Source organism: Leuciscus leuciscus, assembly GCF_965113295.1.
Source record: "Leuciscus leuciscus genome assembly, chromosome: 4".
NCBI classification, from domain to species: Eukaryota; Metazoa; Chordata; class Actinopteri; order Cypriniformes; family Leuciscidae; genus Leuciscus; species Leuciscus leuciscus.
Window position 1 is genome coordinate 33,666,029 of NC_138728.1, and position 22,753 is coordinate 33,688,781.

General features: G+C 41.2%; 2 long non-coding RNA genes across 2 annotated transcripts; both read right to left on the minus strand.

The window, feature by feature from the left end:
• Positions 1–6: 6 nt before the first annotated feature.
• Positions 7–3,032, minus strand: LOC309497473. Its single transcript, XR_014205544.1, has 3 exons — positions 2,722–3,032; positions 2,088–2,189; positions 7–155 (listed from the first exon to the last, which is right to left on the minus strand). It is a non-coding gene; the product is annotated as an uncharacterized lncRNA (long non-coding RNA).
• Positions 3,033–9,557: 6,525 nt separating this feature from the next.
• LOC309497472 lies at positions 9,558–20,992 on the minus strand. Its single transcript, XR_014205543.1, has 6 exons — positions 20,960–20,992; positions 19,529–19,656; positions 17,634–17,786; positions 13,837–15,682; positions 13,491–13,584; positions 9,558–13,398 (listed from the first exon to the last, which is right to left on the minus strand). It is a non-coding gene; the product is annotated as an uncharacterized lncRNA (long non-coding RNA).
• Between the last annotated feature and the right edge of the window lie 1,761 nt (positions 20,993–22,753).

The following is a 22,753-nucleotide window of genomic DNA, read 5'->3' on the forward strand; positions in this document are numbered from 1 at the left end:
GGAAAAATAAAGAACACATTGTATTATGCATAAATCTGACAAATGCACTGGGAACTAAAGGGTCCCCCCCGCATGTCCCGACACAAAAGACTGCAGTGCGTGACAGGTTTTGAAAGCTCTATGCAGGACTGGCCGGGATGAGACAGGTGTATTTGCTGGTGCGGGAGGAACAGATAATTCACTGCACTTCCGCAAATGAAATGTGCGTAAAACAACATATACAAATGAGAAAGTAGTGTATGTAATTATAGTTCAGCTGGTTGTTCTGTTAGGCAGCAATTAAAAAAGGGGTTTAAGCAGCCTACTGACAGTGTTGTTGTAACGATAACCAGCTGGAGTGCCCTTGAAAGCCTCCAGAGGGCACTCCACACCAGACTATCATGTTTCACTCACAAACTACATTTCCCATAACTCACTGCCCGGACTCATCATCACTTATCACTGATCACATTCACCTGTACCTCATTCACTGATTGCATTCACCTGTCTCATCCTGTTAGTCTGTCTATTTATACCATGTTCATTCATTCACTCACCGCGAAGTCTTGTATGTTGTTGCACTGCACTTCTGAGCATTTTCCCTGGTTTTCGGATTTCTTGCCTGTTCCCTGGATTACTCTCTTGCCTCTGACCCCTGCCTGTTTTGTTTGTTTGTTTGTTTGTTTGTTTGTTTGTTTGGACTGTCTACTTGTGTTTTGACCCCTTTGCCTGTTTATTGGATTTCGTCTTTGGATTACCCCTTAATAAAGCTGCATTTGGATCCTCAACCTTCGTGTCTCGGAGCAGTTCGTAACAGTTGTTTACGTGGTTTCAATTCTTTCCAGCTGTTCTATTGTTGAAGCTTGAAATTGAAAGCATGACAGAAGAAGAGGTCACCACTGGGCTACTTCAGATGTTTGTGAATATCTAAATCTAAAATCCATCTACACCACATCACTGGGATACATCATACAGGCACACGGTTTTTCCTACCACTGCTATGCTGATGACACGCAGCTCTTCCTCTCCTTTCAACCAGATGATCCCACAGTAGCTGCACGGGTCTCAAGCTGTCTGGCGGACATCTCCACATGGATGAAGGAACATCACCTGCAGCTCAACCTGGCAAAGACTGAGCTTTTCGTCCTCCCTGCCAATCCGTCTCTACAGCACGACTTCACCATCCAGCTAGAGTCATCATTAATCACCCCATCAAGATCGGTCAGAAATCTTGGAGTAACGTTTGATGACCAGCTGACCTTCACAGATCACATTTCAAAGACAGCTCGATCATGCAGGTTTGCACTGCACAACATCAGGAAGATCAGGCCTTTCCTAACTGAGCATGCAACACAACTTATCGTCCAGGCCCTGGTCATCTCTAGGCTTGACTACTGCAATGCTCTTCTGGCTGGACTTCCAGCATGTGCAACCAAACCCCTACAGATGATCCAGAATGCTGCAGCTCGTCTTGTCTTCAACGAGCCCAAGAGGGCCCACGTCACTCCTCTGTTCATCTCTCTACACTGGCTACCTCTCGCTGCTCGCATCAAGTTCAAGGCACTGACGCTTGCTTACAGAACTATCACAGGCTCAGCTCCCTCCTACTTTCACTCACTCCTACGAGTCTACATCCCTACCAGACACCTACGATCGGTCAACGAGCGACGTCTCGTGGTTCCATCACAGAAAGCCACAAAATCACTTTCCAGAACATTCTCATTCACCGTTCCATGCTGGTGGAACGCTCTCCCCACCCTCATCCGGAATGCAGAATCCCTGACAACATTCAAAAGACAGCTGAAAACCAATCTCTTCCGTGAGCACTTAACCTTATAGAAAAAAAAAAAAAAAAAAAATGTCCTTTCCCTTTGAAACATCACTTATCAGGCTTATGCTACTCTGAATAATACCTGAACTTCGTATTTTGAGCACTTCTTGCGTTGTTGTTGCTTTTGCCTCTTTATGATGACTCGCTGAACTTTGTCCTAATTTGTAAGTCGCTTTGGACAAAGGCGTCTGCTAAATGACTAAATGTAAATGTAAATAAACTTTGCCCAGAATGTGATATGGACGCTACAGCCATCTCAAGTTCATTTTATTCTTACCATTCATTGTAACCACAGCAACAACTTTTCCTGTGTTGACACTCAACGATCCCGTAGCACAACTACATATTTTCTCGGGCATCTCCAATGGCAAAATACACACTGAAAGACACATCATATGCAGGGATTAAAGACATGTATCATCCTATGTACTAACTGGGAAGTATTCTATTATCATAAAATGATAGAAGGTCATTACTTGTGTTTCAGAGAAAGTACTCAAAAGATTCCTATGAAGCCTATTATACTGTGAAGTTATTTAAATAAACTGAGAATGAGACTAGGGCTGAGCATTATAACTGCTTTTTCTGACAGATAAAGCGATTACCATTTCCAATATGATTTTTGAATGTGAATGATTCAGTTCAATATTCCAAATGTCTCTTTAATCTCCGACTGAAGTTCACCAATCAGAATTGTTGTACCCTTCACGCACTACACACACCCACCAACCAGAAGTGGCACAGTCAAGGAGGATGAAGTGAATATAAAAGTCAAATGTCACAAATGTACCTATGCATGATTATTTGCAGATTATTATCATTAGGCAGTTGCGTTGGATCATATTGCAATTACAATTGCAAAAATTGTGCAGCGCTAAATGGTACACACAAAAAAAAGAAATACAGCTTACCACACTGGGAAAGAGCCCTCTCCACGACACAGGTTGTTGGAGGCAATGGCTGAAAGAATCCAGCTATTGTTGCATCCCTGTTGTGGAACACGTGGTTTCGGTGTATACTGACATCACAATCAGCACAGAAGAAGGGTTGTGGTCGGCAGTCACGACAACGGACAGCAGCTGGACTGCCACATTGTTGGCAGATCTGAGTTGTTGCATTTTGTTGTGCCACCATGGTATTCACCAGACAGGGTCTCTCCTTCTCCCACATGTCTGAGAGGAGACTTTTTCCGAGTAGACCAGTCTGAGGAAGCTCGTGGTGGTGCTGGTGCCGTTTCCTGATCATCCAAGTCATCACCCTGTGAGTGGTTTAGCTCTTCAAAGAAAGTCTCTGTTAAAATAGTACATCATATTTAAAATCCATTTTCTACACCATCAAAGTGTGCAACATGTATGCTGTCAATTATTCTGTTGCAAAAATATGTAATTTACATTTTAATTATTAGAATCTATAAACAATAAACTAATAGAGACAAAATAAAGGACATACCAACAGTGTTATGTGGACAGTAGTTAGTTATCTCAACACTGCTGTCCAACATTCTAGTATGAGCACCTGTCTTACGACTGTAGCGGTGACTAGCTGTAGCAGAAAATAAAACCCAAATCAACCTTACACCATTTACAATTCCATAGATTCTGACAAGCTCATTTTATTTCACAGAATGATACAAATTTTTATTGGCAATAAAATATCATACAAGACACATGACACATACATGTATTCAATCCCAGTGGTAAAACAATCTATATCTCCGTTTTAGATATATGTGGAAAACCACAGGAGTTCTCATTTAAGTAATATGACTGAAAAAAGAAAACTGACCCGTTTTATTTCGAGATGATCTTGGTTTGTCATAGACAACATTTCCATCACTGTCTCTCTTCAGCCACCTGACAGATTGATGGCTAGTAGATGGTGGAGCCTTCTGGACAGGTTGATGGCTGGTGGATGGTGTTGCCTCCTGCTCTCCCTGCATCTTATTGATGAAACCTTCCAAGTTCTGGAGTTCATAATTTAATTTAGAATGACCAACAAGCTCATCAAGCTCCTTAAGGACCTGATCGACATCGGAATCATTTGGTTCACTCATGGTGAACAAGGACAAACAAGACAACACACTGACAACACAACAATAAAAGGAAGGGGAGGGGTGTCTAGGGGAAGAGCAAAAGAGAAAGAACAACAGAGAAACAGAGAGACGGACAACAATTAACTAGACAAACGTGGCTCTTAAAAGTGCCTTTGTTTTTGCTTTGTAATGAAGCTGGAGTTAAAGTAAATGATGAAGGGACTAGGGGACCTGTTGAGAAGGGGAAGAATATAAATTCAAATTTGAAGATCAGGCTACATACTACTACATAAATACTGAATAACTAAAAGGTTTAATAATTTGAGAAAATGTTGATCTCTAGTTTGCCCATGCTTTGGGATGTGATGGGGTTTGGGTGCTTATAGTAAATATTAGGCCAGAATAGACTAATCTTGACACTGAAGGCTGGCTGATATTGATACCAACCATTCAAAATGCCATTTTGGCTGATAACCAATACCATTTTATGATCTGTTTATGTTATTAATTATACTTTTGTACAAGGAAACACATTTTTTTTACTGGATCACTTCCTTTTCCCTGTGATTATTTTAATCAAAAACTTCCCTCAGCAGCCATAGTAGTTTAGAAAACTAGCTTTAATTAACACAGATTTAATTTTTTAATGTGCTTTTTTAATTTTCATGTCCATGCTTTCATTAGCACAGTTATAAGTTACACTACTATGTGTATAAATGGGCACAGAACAGGGGGCAAAGAGCAACACAACCGCAAGAATCCCAACGCAGACATACATTACAGCTAACACTTAAGTTAAGTTACAGTATGTCTCATTATGCCTACCTAATTAATCACATTTAACACAATTAATAATTAAATAACTAGCAAATGGCTATTAGCTGGTTTTCTGTAGCAATCTTCCCCTATGATCGTAGTCGTACCTTAAGTTAACGTTAAAGTTAACAAAAATTAACTTGAATTTAATTAGCTAACGTTAACTTTGCTAGCCTGCACATTTGGTGCAGAAAGCTAATGTCTTATTCTATCATAATCGTCTTAAATGGCCACCTTACAAAACGTACTCGGTTACTAACGTAACCTCGGTTCTCTCTAGAAGAGGGAACGAGTACTTGCGTAAGATATCTTACGCTAGGGGAAAACCTCTTTTCCTCGAGATATTGAAGCCAAAAATTATCCATAATTTTGCAATAATGTAAAACGCATTGCAGCAGCATGCAGACATGGGCGAGACAGCTCGCGCGCCCATTGGCTGCTCTGCGGCAACTGCACCAGCCTATCGATAGAGGCTCCTCATGACGTCAGAACCAATGAGGGCGCTTCGCGCCCATTACGTCATGTCCCGCCGAAATCGGGTGGGGCCAGGGCTATAAATACGGCCCAGAGAGGCTGGTTTGGTCAGTTTTTCATCTCTTCAGCGGGCCTTTGCATCGCTGGATCCTGAGAGGAAGCCGCGCCGTCTGAGTCAAGCACCCAGCGGGATTAGTGCATCTGAAGCTGCTGGTCGACAACTCGCCGCCTTCAGTCGCCGTTTCTGCTGACGCTTTCCGGCGTACATATCCTTTTCTCTTCTACTGTGTTTTGTGTATGTGTGTGTGTTCGCCGCCGCGACACACACTCTCATTGCACTAAAAGAGCCGGGCGTCTTTTTCAAGACGCCCCCTTTCCCCCCCAACCCGCAAAGCTCGCCGGTGCGCCCGCTTGCCTTGCCTGCTTGGAGGATGATACCTGCTGAAGATTTGAGGAATCAAGATTTGGCGGGATCACTGGCCGAATAACGGTCTGCCCTTGAGCAGCGCTCCCCATCCCGAGGTTGAGGCGACCGTAGACACCAACTTCACACTCGAGGAAGTCCCCAGGCTTACACCTGACCGGTACCAGTCGGTCACTGTCCAAGGTTTCAGAGCTGCGACGCATTTCTGATCGACCTTGAGGCGCGCGAGACCGGAGGTCCAAGCTCTGTGCGGCGCGCGCTTTCAACCAATACTGCGGCGGGCGCATGCGAAGCAGACCCAGCTGAAGCACTGAGGATGCTGAAGCCATGAGACCCAGCATCCTTTGAATCTTCTTGAGCGGGACTAAAGTGCCGTGGCGAAAAATCTCTGTCATGCGCTGAATACTTAGTCTGCGCTGCGGCGACAGCTGTGCTGTCATAGACAGCGAGTCCAGATCTGTGCCCAGAAAAGATATTTTCTGACTGGGAGACAGTGAACTCTTTGCCCAATTGACTGTGAGACCTAAATTCTCGAGGTGATCGAGTAATATGGTCCTGTGTTCTATGAGCTCCGCTGTGATCGAGCTAGAACCAGCCAATCGTCCAAATAATTCAGCACTCGTATGCCTCGGAGCCTGAGGGGTGCGAGCGCTGCATCCGTGCACATCGTGAATACGCGAGGTGCCAGGGATAGGCCGAATGGCAGGACTGTGAACTGATATGCCTGGCCCTCGAAGGCGAATCTCAAAAATCGCCTGTGACGTGACGCTATTTGTATTTGAAAATAAGCGTCTTTCAGATCTATCGACATGAACCAGTCCCCTTGGCAAATTTGCGAGAGGATTTTCTTGGTCGTGAGCATTCTGAACCGTCGTTTCAGAAGTGCTTTGTTTAGTCGTCTTAGATCTAAAATGGGTCTGAGACCCCCGTCTTCTTTTTTTGGTACCAGAAGATATCTGCTGTACATGCCCCCTTCACTCTGAGCTTGTGATAGGGGTTCTATAGCCCCTTTGCTCAGTAACTTCGCTATTTCGGCCCGAAGTAGGTGTGCTACTTCCTTTTTCACCGTAGTATCGATTCGCGCCGCTTTGCGTTGCGGGCGTGGACCGAACTGTAGCGAATAGCCTCTTTCTATAATGTCTAGCACCCACTTCGAAACCCCGGGTAGCCTTGCCCATGCGTTTGCACGAATGGCTAGGGGTTGAATGCGAAGCGCGCTCTGGTCGCTCAGCGACAGAGGGGCTTCAGTGTGCTGCAACATAAGCTTATGACATTTGAGGCAGGGGGCGCGCTGATAACAGCGGGCAGATTGCCCGCGCTCGACTCCTCTGCGGTGGTCAATCGAGAGGGGGAGGGCTGGGCGAGTCCCGTAAGACCTGTTATATCTATGTGTGAATGTGGGCGTGGGATAGCGGGCACATTTACAACACTGAGAGCATTGTCTGCCTGAGCAGAGCGAATGCATGTTGGTTTCGTTTTACAGAAACCTTGAGACATGCAGAACGTAGTGTTTGTGGGCACTGGGCAGTGGGCACATTTACCACATTTAATGCGCAATCGATCTGGGTCGATTTCATGTGCGCGAGCCCTGTGTGACGGGCTGTGTTTCTGTGTAGGAATGAGCACTGGGCATTTTGTCTACACTCATAACACCATCGGCCGTGGTCGGAACACCAGAAAATACACTCTATGGGATTTATCTGGGTAGCCGTAAAGCGGCGTTTGTGTGCAGGCAAGCGGGCTGTGTCGCCGACGTGTTTACTGCAGAATACACTGGAACAGTCGCATTTACTGGAACTGAACGAGCGAGAAGTTGCCATAGAAACAGAGAGCGTCAACACGCTGGCGTTTGTTTGCAGGTGTGCGTGTATTACAATAGACTCGTCCACTGCAATATTGACATTTTCCAGAGAAATGTGTGAGAATGGAGGTAGTGACGCACGGAAACCATAGAAACGGTGCTTGGGTGCAGGCGAGCGGGTTGTACAACGCGCTCGTTGGCTGCAAAAATACACATCTGCAGTCGCCTTTTCAGGGAACTGACAGAGCGAGCATTGATGGCAAAAATTTTATTTTTTTTTCGCCGGTAGACCCGGGGATCGAACACGGGTCTCTCGCGTGAAAATCTGAGAATCTGCCACTGGGCCACAGGGGAAGACACAAAGGCTTTTATATAGCGCGAATATTATCAGAGAAACCTGTGTTTCTGTGTAGGAATGAGCACTGGGCAGGCAGTGGGCATTTTGTCTACACTCATAACACCATCGGCCGTGGCCGGAACACCAGAAAATACACTCTAGGGGATTTATCTGGGTAGCCGTAAAGCGGCGTTTGTGAGCAGGCAAGCGGGCTGTGTCGCCGACTAGTTTACTGCAGAATACACTGGAACAGTCGCATTTACTGGAACTGAACGAGCGAGAAGTTGCCATAGAAACAGAGAGCGTCAACATGCTGGTGCGTGCATTACAACAGGCTCGCTCACTGCAGTATGACATTTCCAGTCACCCGAACTTCAGAGGGGAATGAGAAATAGAATTCGGCCCGGCCGCAGCGGGGCATTAACACTCTTTTCTCCTTTCGCCAGTGACGCACGGGAACCATAGAAACGGTGTTTGGGTGCAGGCGAGCGGGTTGTACAACGCGCTCGTTGGCTGCAAAATGCACATCTGCAGTCGCCTTTCAGGGAACTGACAGAGCGAAGCATTGGAGGCATAATTAATCTGCCGTTAAACCGAGATTCGAACTCCGGTGTGAAAAACCAAAGATTCCGCCACTGAGCCACAGGGGGGAACACAAAGGCTTTCAGATGCACGAGCATATAATAGCGTCAATATGTTTATTGACGCGTGAATGGGGCGCAGAGGCAGGGTAGCTTTCTTGTACGTAAAGAAAAACTAACCCCGACCGTCCGCTTCTAGCCTCCCCTGTGAACGGCGCATTTTGCGCGGCTCGAACAGAGGGAGAGAGAAAGCTAGCCCCGTGACCGTCCGCTCCTGACATCCCCTGTGAACGGCGCGGTTTGCGCGGCTCGAACAGAGGGAGAGCAGGTATCATCCTCCAAGCAGGCAAGGCAAGCGGGCGCACCGGCGAGCTTTGCGGGTTGGGGGGGAAAGGGGGCGTCTTGAAAAAGACGCCCGGCTCTTTTAGTGCAATGAGAGTGTGTGTCGCGGCGGCGAACACACACACATACACAAAACACAGTAGAAGAGAAAAGGATATGTACGCCGGAAAGCGTCAGCAGAAACGGCGACTGAAGGCGGCGAGTTGTCGACCAGCAGCTTCAGATGCACTAATCCCGCTGGGTGCTTGACTCAGACGGCGCGGCTTCCTCTCAGGATCCAGCGATGCGAAGGCCCGCTGAAGAGATGAAAAACTGACCAAACCAGCCTCTCTGGGCCGTATTTATAGCCCTGGCCCCACCCGATTTCGGCGGGACATGACGTAATGGGCGCGAAGCGCCCTCATTGGTTCTGACGTCATGAGGAGCCTCTATCGATAGGCTGGTGCAGTTGCCGCAGAGCAGCCAATGGGCGCGCGAGCTGTCTCGCCCATGTCTGCATGCTGCTGCAATGCGTTTTACATTATTGCAAAATTAAGGATAATTTTTGGCTTCAATATCTCGAGGAAAAGAGGTTTTCCCCTAGCGTAAGATATCTTACGCAAGTACGAGAGACCTCTCGTAAGAGAACTAAAGTTTCTAAACAAAACTTATTGTTCTGATTCAACAGTTTTTGATGTGTAAATGTAAAAATGATAGACCCATGTATATTAATGTACCGTACTTACCGAGAGGAAAATCGCAATGAACTTTGGGATAACCCGGTGACGTCAGCGTAATTGTTTTAAAGGATTTAATAATAAACAAAAAAATATATAAATAAACTGATTAATTGAACACAATCGTAGCATATTATATTTATTAAAATAAAAAAAAATCCGATAAAAATCTGTTATCCAGCATGCTTTAGTTAAAGGAGTAAACTCACCGCTGAATGCAGTTGCACACCATAGCTGTGTCTGAAACCGCTCACTCGTTCACTCATTCACTAATCCCTACATAGTGAATGGCAGTTGAGTGCACTACATCAGCAAAGAGTGAACGAAAATGAGTGAGCGAATTCGGACGCTGACATAATTATCACGCACCAGAGAGCTCGGACAATTTCGTCATAAACATTACTTACCCATCTTTAATATTTTCTTTTTTGGCTGAATGAATTGTATGTATGTATTTTTCACGTTTATTGCGTTATTTGATAAAAAAAAGATAATAAAAACATTTGCTTGTCATATTTATTTACTTTTTACATTTATATGTGAAAATAAAAGAGAACAAAACACTACACAACACATTTGTTTATTCAAATATAGATATAACGGTATATAAATAAATAAATAAAACTGTCAATTTTTTTTGTTATTTAAACATTACTTTCCCGGGGTTTCCAGTCAGTGTCCTTCAGCTTACTCCTGAGGTAAACTCCATCATGTTCGTTTTCATTCTAACGAAACTTCTTTTCCTGGGGAGAAGAAAACGGCTTTTTTCCGGAAGAGCAACAGCTCAAAGGCGTGCTTTGTTAGCTCAAAGATGCCACCTATTGGTAAGAAGATGTTATTATGTATTATACAGTACACATTCAGCAATTAACTAAGTAACTGAAGATGAGGTTATTCTTCCTTCTCCTCTAAGAAACAAACATTTATCCATTTTTTTATTTATTTAGTTTCCAGTGTTACTTATGATAATTGGCAGAACACATTTTTGTGTTTAATTTACAGCTGGATGTAGCTATTTTTCAATATATAACATCTTAATTATATAAACATATGCTTATGCTTACATGATCATATCACATCATAGCAACATCTTTAATTTTATATAACACTTTTTAATGTTAACTTTTTTATTAAACGCATCCTATTACATTGACATAAATATCATTATTGACCATTTTAGTAAATTTACTCTTTCAGTCTGGCACTCGAGCTCCATACTCCCTGCTGAACCAATCAGTGCCTGTCCTCAGGTTGTACCTGGATGGGAGAAGTGACCTGAGGCCAGACTTTCGACTTAACAGGCAAACACTGACCTACCTCATTTATACACTCCGTGAGGATCGTGATCATGGTTGGGCTCAGGATATAGAAATTCTGGTCTTCATATTCTGGCTTGCAAGTGCAACTTCTTATCGGGTTGTTTGCAGAGCATTTGATATGCCCCGTTCAACAGTTCACATGATTGTCCACAAAGTCTCAAAACTGCTCCTCAGAATCAAATGCAAAGTAATCCACTTCCCATCATTAGAAGAGCTAGAGGAAATCAGCACAGGCTTCGCAAACCTGGCTGGCAGTCCTGTCTTTAGTTCAGTTGCTGGTAGCATTGATGGCTGTCACATTAGAATCAAGCCTCCATCTGCTGATTCTATGTGTTACTTAAACAGAAAATTGTTCTACTCTATACAGTTACAAGCACTCTGTGACCACCAAGGTAAATACCTGGACGTTTTTGTGGGGTATCCCGGATCAGTCCATGACTCCCGAGTTCTCAGAAACAGCACAGTCTATTTGAAGGCACTGTACCCACCAGAGGGATACCACATTTTAGGAGATGGGGGTTACCCCTGTCTTAGCCAGCCAATCTCTCTCATCAGTCCATATAGAGAGCCACTACAGAATCCAACTCAGCGTCGCTTCAACTTACACCATGCGAAAGCTAGATCCATCGTTGAGAGATCATTTGGCATTTTGAAAACCCGGTGGCGGTCACTTTTCTTTAAGGCCCTTGAAGTCAAGCCAGAATTTGCTCCAGAGGTCATCACTTGCTGTACTGTACTGCACAACATCTGCATCACGAATGGTGACATCATGGAGCCAGAGGAAGAAGGACAGCTGAATGGTGATGATCCTGATGACCTGCAAGTGAGAGAGCCACAGAGTGAAGAACACACCAGAGACCGCTTGGCTGCAGCCGTTTCTGCTCAAGATGAAGATGATGATGATCTTCCTCCAGCCCTAAGACATCATGATTATTTATAACATATGTTATAACCATGTATATATTATAGTTATGTTCAACTACTATATAGTTAGTATGTAATTAAATTAAAAACAAAACGAGTGTAAGTATTTTAGGTTAGTTTATGTATCTGTAGTTTTTTCCCATTTTAGTTCAAATCTAAGCTAATTTAAAACATGTTATAAGTTCCTTGTTATAAGTATTACAAAATAATATGATCATATCTTAATGTGTTTAGATGTACATGATATTGTTAATTTGCTATAACAGTTTATATTATTATGAGAATTAAAGAATCAGTTTTTTCAAAAAAAAAAAAAAAACAGTAAAACTCAAAATTATTTATTTAGAAAAAGAGATTATATTTTTATACTCAATGTTCAGATTTTAAATTTTTTCAACAAGTTTCTCCAGAATTGAGAGAAGTCTCTCCTCTCTGATGTCCTCTTTTCTCATTCTCTCTTCTGTTCTTTCTGCTTCCCTCTCTAAAAAATCCAGTACTGGATCTTTTCTCTGCCTCTTTGCTGGCCCTGCCTCGCCACTCTCTCTCCTGTCCTGCTGTTCCGGGTCCTTTGGGACTGAACCAAGAGAACTCACTGCAGGAACAATGGAGTCTTCCTCTGATGAGGTAATTAGGATAGAGGGCTGGATGGATGGCCTTCCACCTAATGCCTCATCCATGAGGTCAAACCACTTCCATGTTCCTGCAGTAGACTCTCCTGATTCAGTCCCAATCCCAGTAGGTGGCTTTCTTAGCTCCTAAAAATAGTTTTATAAGCAAATGATGTACAACCCAACAGTGTTTTATTATAATTATAGGCAAAAACGAATCCATCTGCTTCAGTCACACACATTTTTATCATATGTAGAGGGAACGATATATTTATCTCGTGGCCACGACTTCATATTTTCAGAGAACCACATCTATTTCTCGTGGCCACGAGTTATGTTTAGGGAACCACATGGTCCTAGCCTACTGTAGGCCTACAGCAGTCGGAGATGGAGATGACTGATGAAACAACATTTTACTTTGAGTTAGGAATGTCAAATAAAGATATATGAGCAGAAAGCCAGCGCGCAAAGGGACCGCACACAGCGTGTTAAAGCTGTATCGCCCCAGTTTCTAAACGTCTACGTTAGCTCCTTTTATCAGGAACAAATGGCCATAACCTGTAAATAGACATAAATCATGACATTTTGTTCGTGGTAAATGTAGTGATTTCACTCATGGTTATTATATTTGACAGATTATATCTCATTTTATCTCTTGAAATGCCTTTAAATGGCAAATTAGACCAGTAAACATAGTTTTACACTTGCCCAAAAGTGACTTAAAGCCTCCACTTATTGAGTGAACTGTTCTTTCTGCCTAAATATTAGACTACTTGATTTTAAACCTTGCCTTGCCTTGGATAAGATATCTGTCAAATATAGTAACCATGAATGAAATCACGTAATTTACCATGGACAAAATGTCATGACTCATGTCTATTTTGCAGGTTATGACCATTAGTTTCTGATACTATATCTATATGCTACTATATCTTTATATGACATTCCTAATTCAAAGTAAAATGTTGTTTCATCAGTCATCTCCATCTTCGACTGCTGTAGGCTATGGTTACAGACCAGTATGGTTCCCTAAAGTCGTGGCCACGAGAAATAGATGTAATTCTCTCAAAATATGAAGTCGTGGCCATGAGATAAATATATCGTTATATATATATCAAGCAAATCTGTAAATAATTTTTTTTTTTTTTTTTTACTTTTTAGCCGCTCTGGCAGGGGATACCACATCCAGCAGGCCTATCTCCTTAAGTACTGCTCTGTAACATATAACATAATGATTTACACATTAATAAATACACATCAATTAAACTGTATTATTATAATTAAACTGTTTGTTTCTGAAACTCACTCCCATTCATGCTGAGCAGCGTTTCTCCGCCCAGAAAAGAGATGGCCATGGGCTGTTCTATTAACAATTAGCACTCGTATGTCCTCATCTGTCCCTAAGCAAATTAAAATTCATCAGTACATTATTTTCTAAGACGTAACGTTAGGTGAATAGTGTAACGTTATGCAGTTCACTAACAGATATGAAAACAATCGATCAATTTATGTTATGTACAACTGCAAATTTAAGAGTTACAGCACTAAAAGTGTCTAAAAAGTAATTACAGTACCAACAAATAAACCTGTATCATTTCACTTCAAAATATCTTTACAAAGTTTTTTTTTAATTAATAGAAAGTTACACTTACATTTATAAAAGTTGCCGCCTCCGTTGCTGCCGTCCGCCATATTTATTTTTCATTCGCGCTCTATCGCCTTATCGCGTTGGATTGTGGGAAATAGTGTCTCAGCAAGTGTACATCGGATGTACACTCGAATTCAGAGAGGATTGTGGGTAAAAGTAGTGAAGGAATGTAGGGAATGATGTCGTTCACTCAGAATTCGGACACCACTACAAAATGGCCGACACCCTAAATAGTGCACTATATAGTGGATAGGGAGCGATTTCAGACACAGCTCATGTGCGTTGTTAAACTCACCGCTGAATGCGGTTGCACACCATGTGCGTTGTTAAACTCACCGCTGATGAACGCGCTAAACATTTGACATCAGATTGCGAGGGTTTTTAAACATCAAAAACCAGTTGGAGAGCCAGATAAAAATGATCGGGGGTCCGCCATTTGACTCGTCCTGGCATAATTTAGATCGATCATTAAATTGAGTGTTGTTAAACTCACCGCTGAATGCGGTTGCACACCATGTGCGTTGTTAAACTCACCACTGATGAACGCGCTAAACCTTTGATATCAGATTGCGAGAGTTTTAAAACATCAAAAACCAGTTGGAGAGCCAGATAAAAATTATCTGGGGGCCGCCATTTGACTCGCCCTGGCATAGATAGTTTTTTTGTAGCCTATTCATTTTTATTTTTGTAGTATAGTCTTGTTGTAATGGCAGACAACATGTTGTGGTGTGCTTACCCAAGACGTCAAATTTCAATGTTGAACGTCCCCGGTTCAATCTATAGGACTACCCTGCTCGTTGAAAAATGACGCCAGGGTTCCTGGACCATGCGTCAGACATTTGACGTGTAGGGAGTGAGACTGTGTTGCAAAAAACACATGAGAATTCACACTGGAGTGAAGGCTTACACCTGCCAACAGTGTGGACAGGGTTTTGCACACAAAGAAAACCTTAAAGGCCACATGAGCATTCACACTGGAGAGAAGCCTTACACCTGCCAACAGTGTGGACAAAGTTTCACTCAAAAAGGGAACCTTAATAAACACATGAGAATTCACACTGGAGAGAAGCCTTTCATATGCTCTCAGTGTGGAAAGAGTTTTATAAATAAAAAAGGCCTTGAATTACACATGAAAGCTCACACTGGAGAGAAGCCTCACACCTGCAAACTGTGTGGGAAGAGCTACTCACAAAAAGAATATCTTAAGAATCACATGAGAATTCACACTGGAGAGAAGCCTTTCATATGCTCTCAGTGTGGAAAGAGTTTTATAAACAAATCAATCCTTGAGGTTCACATAAGAACTCACACTGGAGAGAAGCCTTTCACCTGTCCTCACTGTGGAAAAAGTTTAATTTGCAAAGGAAACCTTAAGATTCACATGAGGCTCCACACTGGAGAGAAGCCTTACACGTGTCGTCAGTGTTTGCATGTGTAAGACTTTTCTCCAGTGTGAATTCTCATGTGCCTGTTAAGGCTTCCTTTATGAGTGAAACTTATTCCACACTGTTTGCAGGTGAAAGGGTTCTCTCTAGTGTGAATTCTCATGTGCCTGGTAAGGTTTCCTTTTCTGTTGAAACTTTTTCCACACTGTTGGCAGGTGAAAGGTTTCTCTCCAGTGTGAATATTCATGTGTCCTTTAAGGTTTCCTTGTTGATTAAAACTCGTTCCACACTGAATGCAAGTAAAATAACTTCTAGTTCCTGTCTTTTGAGCTTTTTTTCGTGTGGAGGTCTTTTCAGTCTGTGAGCATTTCAAAGATTTTTCTCCAGAAATAAAATCATGAAGATTCTCATATTGATCTTTCTCTGCATTGAGTTCTTCCCTCTCCCCTTTCAGTGCCATTAGGTCTAAGGTTGAAAAAAACACACAAACTAAGTCAACCCCAGTTTATCGCACAAAGCAACAGACAACAAAACATTTAGATATATAATGCAACAACATATATGCTAGATCCTGTCCTACAGAGTTTAGCTCCAACTAGCCCCTATACTCCTGCCAGATGTTTCTGAAGTTGCCTAAAGACATTGATTAGCTGGTTCAGGTGTGTTTAATTCAATTTGGAGCTAGACTTTGCAAGACTGTGGCCCTCCAGAAGCAGGATTAGACATCCCTGTCCTATACCTACTATGCTACTGAAAGAGGTGTTACATGTAATCTGAAAACCTCTTTACCAGGGGTAAACTCTGGCCCTCGAGATCCAGTTATCAGCAGAGTTTACCTCAAACCCTAATTAAACCCATATGAACAAGCTAATCAAGGTCTTAAGGTTTACTAGAAAGCTTCAGGCAGGGGAGTTTGATCAATGTTGGAGCTAAACTCTGCAGGAAAGGGGACCTTGAGGGCCAGAGTTGAGAACTGCTGCTCTTCACAATCCTGCCAACTCTGAACTTTCTTTAGGACATGTCCTAAAAAACGTAAAGCTGGCAGTTAACCCTTTTTTTAAAAGCATAGTTTGACCCAGAAGTTCTAGTTAATTATAGACTGATATAAATGACCATTTATTATGCCTCCTAGGGAATAAAACAACAAATTTAAAGATGTAATGCATCAAAAGGGCATTAAGAAAACAAGTGCAAACAGAACTGGAATACAACACAAAAGCCAAATGCTTTCTGACATACATCAGAGCACACAAAATATATCTGTATTTGTAAAGCAGGTTAAAGGCAGAACAACATCATCAGACAAATTATGGCAGCACCTATGATAATATCCCACCATATCCAGGAGTTTCCACTAGGTTTGGGGGGTGGGAAACGATGGGGTGAATTAGGCCCTGTACCACCTGCTTCCACAGCTATGTAACAGTGGACTTACCGAACTTGCACCAAGCATTGCTTAGACAACATAAACACAACACAGAGAGTTTTTAAATGATCTGCCCAACTTGAGGAATACACAATGCCATCTAGATATAGTTCACAGAGGGAAATTCCTGTTAGAACAGTGTTCATAAGGTGTTGGAAAGTTGCCGGAGCATTATGAAGCCTAAAATCCAGGACTGTATATTAAAGAAACTGACTGGGAGTAACAAATGTACAAATTCAGTTAAGATTTTAACCCCATCGTAGTACAGAAACTGTGCCTAATAAAGTTTTTGGGATCTGATCATTGCTACAACCAGGGTCATTCACTTGTCCAAGTAAAAAAAGTTACCTTTTTTTTTTTTTTTTTTTTTTTTTTTTTTTTGTAAATGTAATTTATTGTGTTCTATCAGCTCTTACTTAAACATATTTGTAATATTTGCCCCCCTTAAATTGATTTCCAGGGCATATTTGGTCCCCATCGGTCCATGTCCCCTCTTGGGCAACATAGAACTAAAAGCATGTTGGCATTTGTGGACAAGCACTAGCACGGTTTTAACTTTGTGTAAAGTTATTACTTAGTGTGACTGATTATTACATGTCATAAAAATGAATGCCCATTTGTAAGTAGGATCTTCTCAGGTTCACTTGAAGGCAGCATTATTATTTAGGTGTGTTCTACTTGAAGTGCTGTGCAGACCAATCGGTGAATGACATCAAAGTACAGCAAGAGCGATTAAAAAGCATGCGCATACTCTAATCCCTCTCACTTACTTTGATGTCATACACAGATCAGTCTGCACAGCGCCACTTCAAGTCGGTCATGTGATCTCAACGTGTCTGTCCACATGAGGCGACCCGCTCCATGTCAAATAAAACCAGTTTAATTAGGACACTTATTTGACATTCTTCAAAGAATTTCATTCATTTCTGTAGCGCTGGACATTTTAATAAGGATCAAATGACTGAGTTCAGCTTTGAGAATGAAACAAACCTGTTTGTTCCTCAGTTTCTTCTTGTTTCACACTGAAGACTTCACTTCAATCTTCATGTCTTCACTCTCCTCTTTAATAAACGCCATCTTTATAATAGTGTTTTACGTGGATCGCTTCACCTGGAGTTTTTCTGTGTGTTTGGACAATATGTCCTGTTTAGGATGAGAATAATTAAGAAAGAAAAATAAATCCACATGAAATCTCTGGGTGCGTCTCAATCAGCTCCTAGTTTAGTAGTCAGCGCACTAGTTAGGGAGTCAGTCAGATTGAGAGTTAAAGCCCATGTTGCAGGTTTTTTAAAAAAAAATTTTATTAATATAACCTTGTATGAAAATACCATATGAAAAGTAAATGCAGGATTAAAAATAGTTTTGCAAGACATAAGGGCACAAATTTAATAGAAAACGTGACCGTTTCCTTGACCGTGTTGAAAAAACGCTTTTTTTCACCATCGCGTCATATGACGCCACATGAGGTAGTCGTTTGGCTCTGCGTTCGCGCTCAGTGCAGAGATAGGTTGGTATTCAGTTGGAGCGGTCATGATTCAGTGTGTTTTCGGTGCTTATTGTATTTCAATTAATCATCGTCGTGGTAAATGATTGTGAATTATGGCCTGTCAGGACATCGAGTCCACAGGTTTCCGAATAAAAGGACGGTGCGATCTTCCGTGCCTGTGTGCGTTTTGTGCCGGGTAAGAGACGGGACTTCACTTCTGCTTCTGCTTTGAAAAACGCGGTAGTGTGTAGTGTTCACTATAGACCGGATGATTATAATCCCGGCGATATGTGGACACTGTCCCGGCTCTTTCATCGGGTCGCCCGGTGACGGTCCGCCGTCAGCATGTGGTTCGGCCGCCGGCGGGAAACATGACGCTCACGGATCCGTCAGACATTGTACATCTGTTTTACAAAATGTGCCTTGTCTTAATTTAATTAATTAACATATCCTACATAAACTTGTAATGTACTGCATTTATGTGTTTGTTATTAGTCTGCAGAAGACACTATTGTTATTATTATTATAAATATAATATATTATGTTCTATAATTCATTTTCAATCTGTAAAAACCGACTTTAATGTTTGTGTTGGCTGTTTCTACATATAAAGTTTTTATACAGTAAGACAGTTGTGATTGTGATAATTTTTTTTTATTCATCGTCACCAAATGGGTCAATTCAAAGCCTTTATAAAGTCCCCCTTCCTCTGGAAACTGTCTCCTAATGGCTGACACACATAACACATGCAGGTAAGGGTCTAAGTACTAGCTTTGCTATTGCCTGATACATGATGATAATAATCTGTACAGTATTATGATCTGAGCATAGTGTTGTACATATCGTCGGCTAACGTGAATACATCTATAAACTAACACTGTTCTCTCGCCCTGTTCTCCTCACACCACAACTCACAGTTGTTCTGTCTAACCCTGGCCTGTCCTGCTCACTTGGCTTCATTTCAGGCTCATAATTATATGATATCATCATATATATGAATTATATATACGTTATATATACGTTATATATATATATATATATATATATATATATATATATATATATATATATATATATATCATACGACATACGAGTAAACATTTAGACTACAATTCCCCCAGCTTTCCGAGCTGTCATGGCGATCCATTGCTTTCCTATTGTTTACTTTGACCGCTCTACCTCATGTTACGTCACTTCCGGTTCGGCGGTTTTCAAATGCGGAAGTAAAAATTTCTCACAAAAACGACTCCAGAAGCCTAAATAGCGTTTTATAAGTATATGTTTATATTTAAATATAGTTCCTACATTATTTTTCTATACATTGGCTTACTGGGTACTCTAACCTGCAACATGGGCTTTATAGGATTAGAAATTGAAAATTATGTCATTAATTACTTACCCTCATGTGATTCCAAAGTCACATGGATTACTTCATTGATGTCTTTCCTATCGTTCTGGACCATGAATGTGTAAATTGCGTTGCTCCCAATGGAGAGACTGAAATCCCTCAGATTTAATCAAAAATATCTTCATTTGTGTTCCGAAGATGAACAAAGGGTTTACAGGTTTGGTACGACATGAGGGTGAGTAAATGACAGAATTTAAATTTTTGGGTGGACTATCCATTTAAATGGCCTAATTATCCCCCCCAAAAAACACAAAAACCTAGCACTACAAATTAATAAAAGAACAGCATTTATTTTGAAAGTTAATTTTTAGGTACTTATGACTTATATGTGACCCTGGACCACAAAACCAGTCACAAGTCGCACAGGTATATTTGTGGCAATAGCCAACAATACTATGGGTCAAAATTATCGATTTTTCTTTTATGCCAAAAATCATTAGGATATTAAGTAAAGATCATGTTCCATGAAGATATTTAGTAAATTTCCTACCGTAAATATATAAAACATTTATTTATGTGAGTTTTAATTTTTTTGCACCCTCAGATTCCAAATGTTCAAATAGTTGTATCTCGGCCAAATATTGTCCTATCCTAACAAACCATTCACCAATGGAAGGCTTATTTATTCATTTATGTATACATCTCAATTTCAGAAAATTGACCCATGTGACTGGTTTTGTGATCCAGGGTCACATGTGGTATTTAATGATTTGTGGATCATGTTTAATCGATTAGCCATTCATGAAAACATTTGTGATTTGTTTAGTAAAAGTTGTCATTTGTTTTGACCAGCGTGTGTCGTAAGCGAGCGGTGGGAAACAATTGGTTCAGTTAACTCTTTGAGTTATGAAAAGTTCTGTTTCTCCATCACCACTTTCCATTGACCGAATTCGTGTTTACGATAAACTGATTCATGATACAGGGAGAGAAATGACACGCACCTTTTCTGTTACTCATGTGCTTATTTATGTTTGATTAATGCATTACAATGTTACATTCAATAATATTGGTAACACTTTACAATAAGGTCTCATTTGTTAACATTAGTTAATATATTAACTATCATGAACAAACAATGAGCAATACATTTACTACTGTATTTATTTTTGTTAATGTTTGTAAAAATACAGTTGTTCATTGTTTGGTCATGTTAGTTCACAGTGCATTAACTAATGTTAACAAATAAATGATTTTAATAATGTATTAGTACATGTTGAAATTAACATTAACTAAGATTAAAAAATGCTGTAGAAGTTTTGTTCATTCTTAGTTCTTGTTAACTAAAGTAGTTAATTCAAGTAGTTAACTAATGTAAACTTATGAACTCTTACCATATTTAATTTATTTTACACCCCTTGTAAAACTGTAAAATAGACTGAATGGTTTGTGTCGATTTAAACCCTTTAAATGCTAAAAACAAACCTTTCTTCAGCCAAATCACAGACACTGGAGTGCGGTGCAGCCTTATGACATCACCAGACCAAAATAAAAGTCCTGTATGGGAAGAACTTTACATACAGAAAACAAAGATAAAGTTTCAGGATGTCATAGGTCAATATCAAGTGAGTGTGAAGTTATAAATTGCAGCACAATTTTGTAATTGGCTTTATTAATATATTTTTATTTAACTAATTTATTAACAATTATATAAAACTACTTTGTATGCACAAAAAAAGTCAACTGGTTTTATGAATTTATTTTTCTCTCTCTCTTTCATTAACACACGCAGAGTGAGATCTAAGGATCCGTTGGAGACAAGTTAGTTGAGTCAGAAGTTTCAAAAGCATTTAAAAAAAAACTAAACTGATGCAAAGTAGTCTTTAATAATATGACAATTTTTGTCAATTGCGCTCAATCCTGTTGCGTGTCCTCAAATATTTTACTGATATTTTGAATTTGGACAGCAGTACCCATTTCAACCATGTCATTCTTACATAATGCACTTTTAACAGTTGGAGGAAAATGTAATTCTGGCAGACTTCTACAATTTCAGAAAATACATTTAGAATACAGTTAAATAAACATTTGTTGTAAAAAATTTTAAATAAGCAATAAATATAAAATAAATATATACTACTACAACAACAATGAATAAACAATGTTAAAAACATCCTAAAATTATTATTATTGTTTTTTTACAGGAACAAAGTCCCTTTCCCAGATCAATGACCAGGTGCCTATTTCTGGAGAAAATTTAAAACCAGCCTTCATGCTCTCCAGAAACAGTATCAACATGCTGGTCCAGATGTTGCCCCGTCCAAAAGCCCATGGATGGAGCCATGAAGTTGAAGTGCTGGTCAGTTTACTGGCTTGCCTGTGGAGCGTCCTACAGGGTCACTTCAGACACCTTCAACATGCCACTTGCAACTGTTTGCAGGACTGTCCACAATGTTGGGGAGGAAATGATGACCATCCTCCACAAAGTTATTCATTTCCCAAAACCAGAGTAGATGGAGGCCGGCATTTATTAAAATGTTACATAAACAGGAAACTTTATCATACTGCAGGGCTCCTGGGATACCAAGAGCGCATTTTTAGATGTGTACATTAGCAATCCGGGCTCATTACATGATGCCCTTGTCTTTGGTGGACTCCAGATTTGGTACTATGCCCTCCTCTTATGAACAAAGAACAACATGTAACACCCAGATGCTCCTGTGTTCCCAAAACTCCCTACTGATGGTTCTACATTTTCCAAAGAGCTTGCACTTCATCCCACCTGTAGTTTGAGAGCCTAAGTGCCACACAGGAATTGGCAGCTATAATAAAGGAGCAATCAGAGTGTCCAATGTGGAAGGAAATGTGCAAGCCTATAGTGACCGCTAGCATATTTTGAGGTTTCTCATGTGCGAGGGAAGACATCTGGACAGGCTCAAGGGCGTAAAGCAAACTAGGGCAATGAAAACAGGCATTGACAGAAAACCTTAGGGTCATAAACTTTGTCATCAGGACTGGCACCAAGGTAGGACGTATCTATAGCCGCGTTTCCACTGTCGGGCCAGGGCCGGGCCGTGCTAGTGCGTGCCAGGGCCAGTCGCGTTTCCACTGTCACTTCCGGGGCTTGAGCGGGGCTTACTCGGGGCCAGCGGCCAGGATTTCTGGCCCGTCGAATACCTTGGGCCAGAGCGGGCCAGCTCGGGCTAGAGGAGTGGTTACGAACAGAGGCGGAGTTCACCTGAGTCGGGAGACGGCAGCGTCGGATGATTCTGTCAGCAT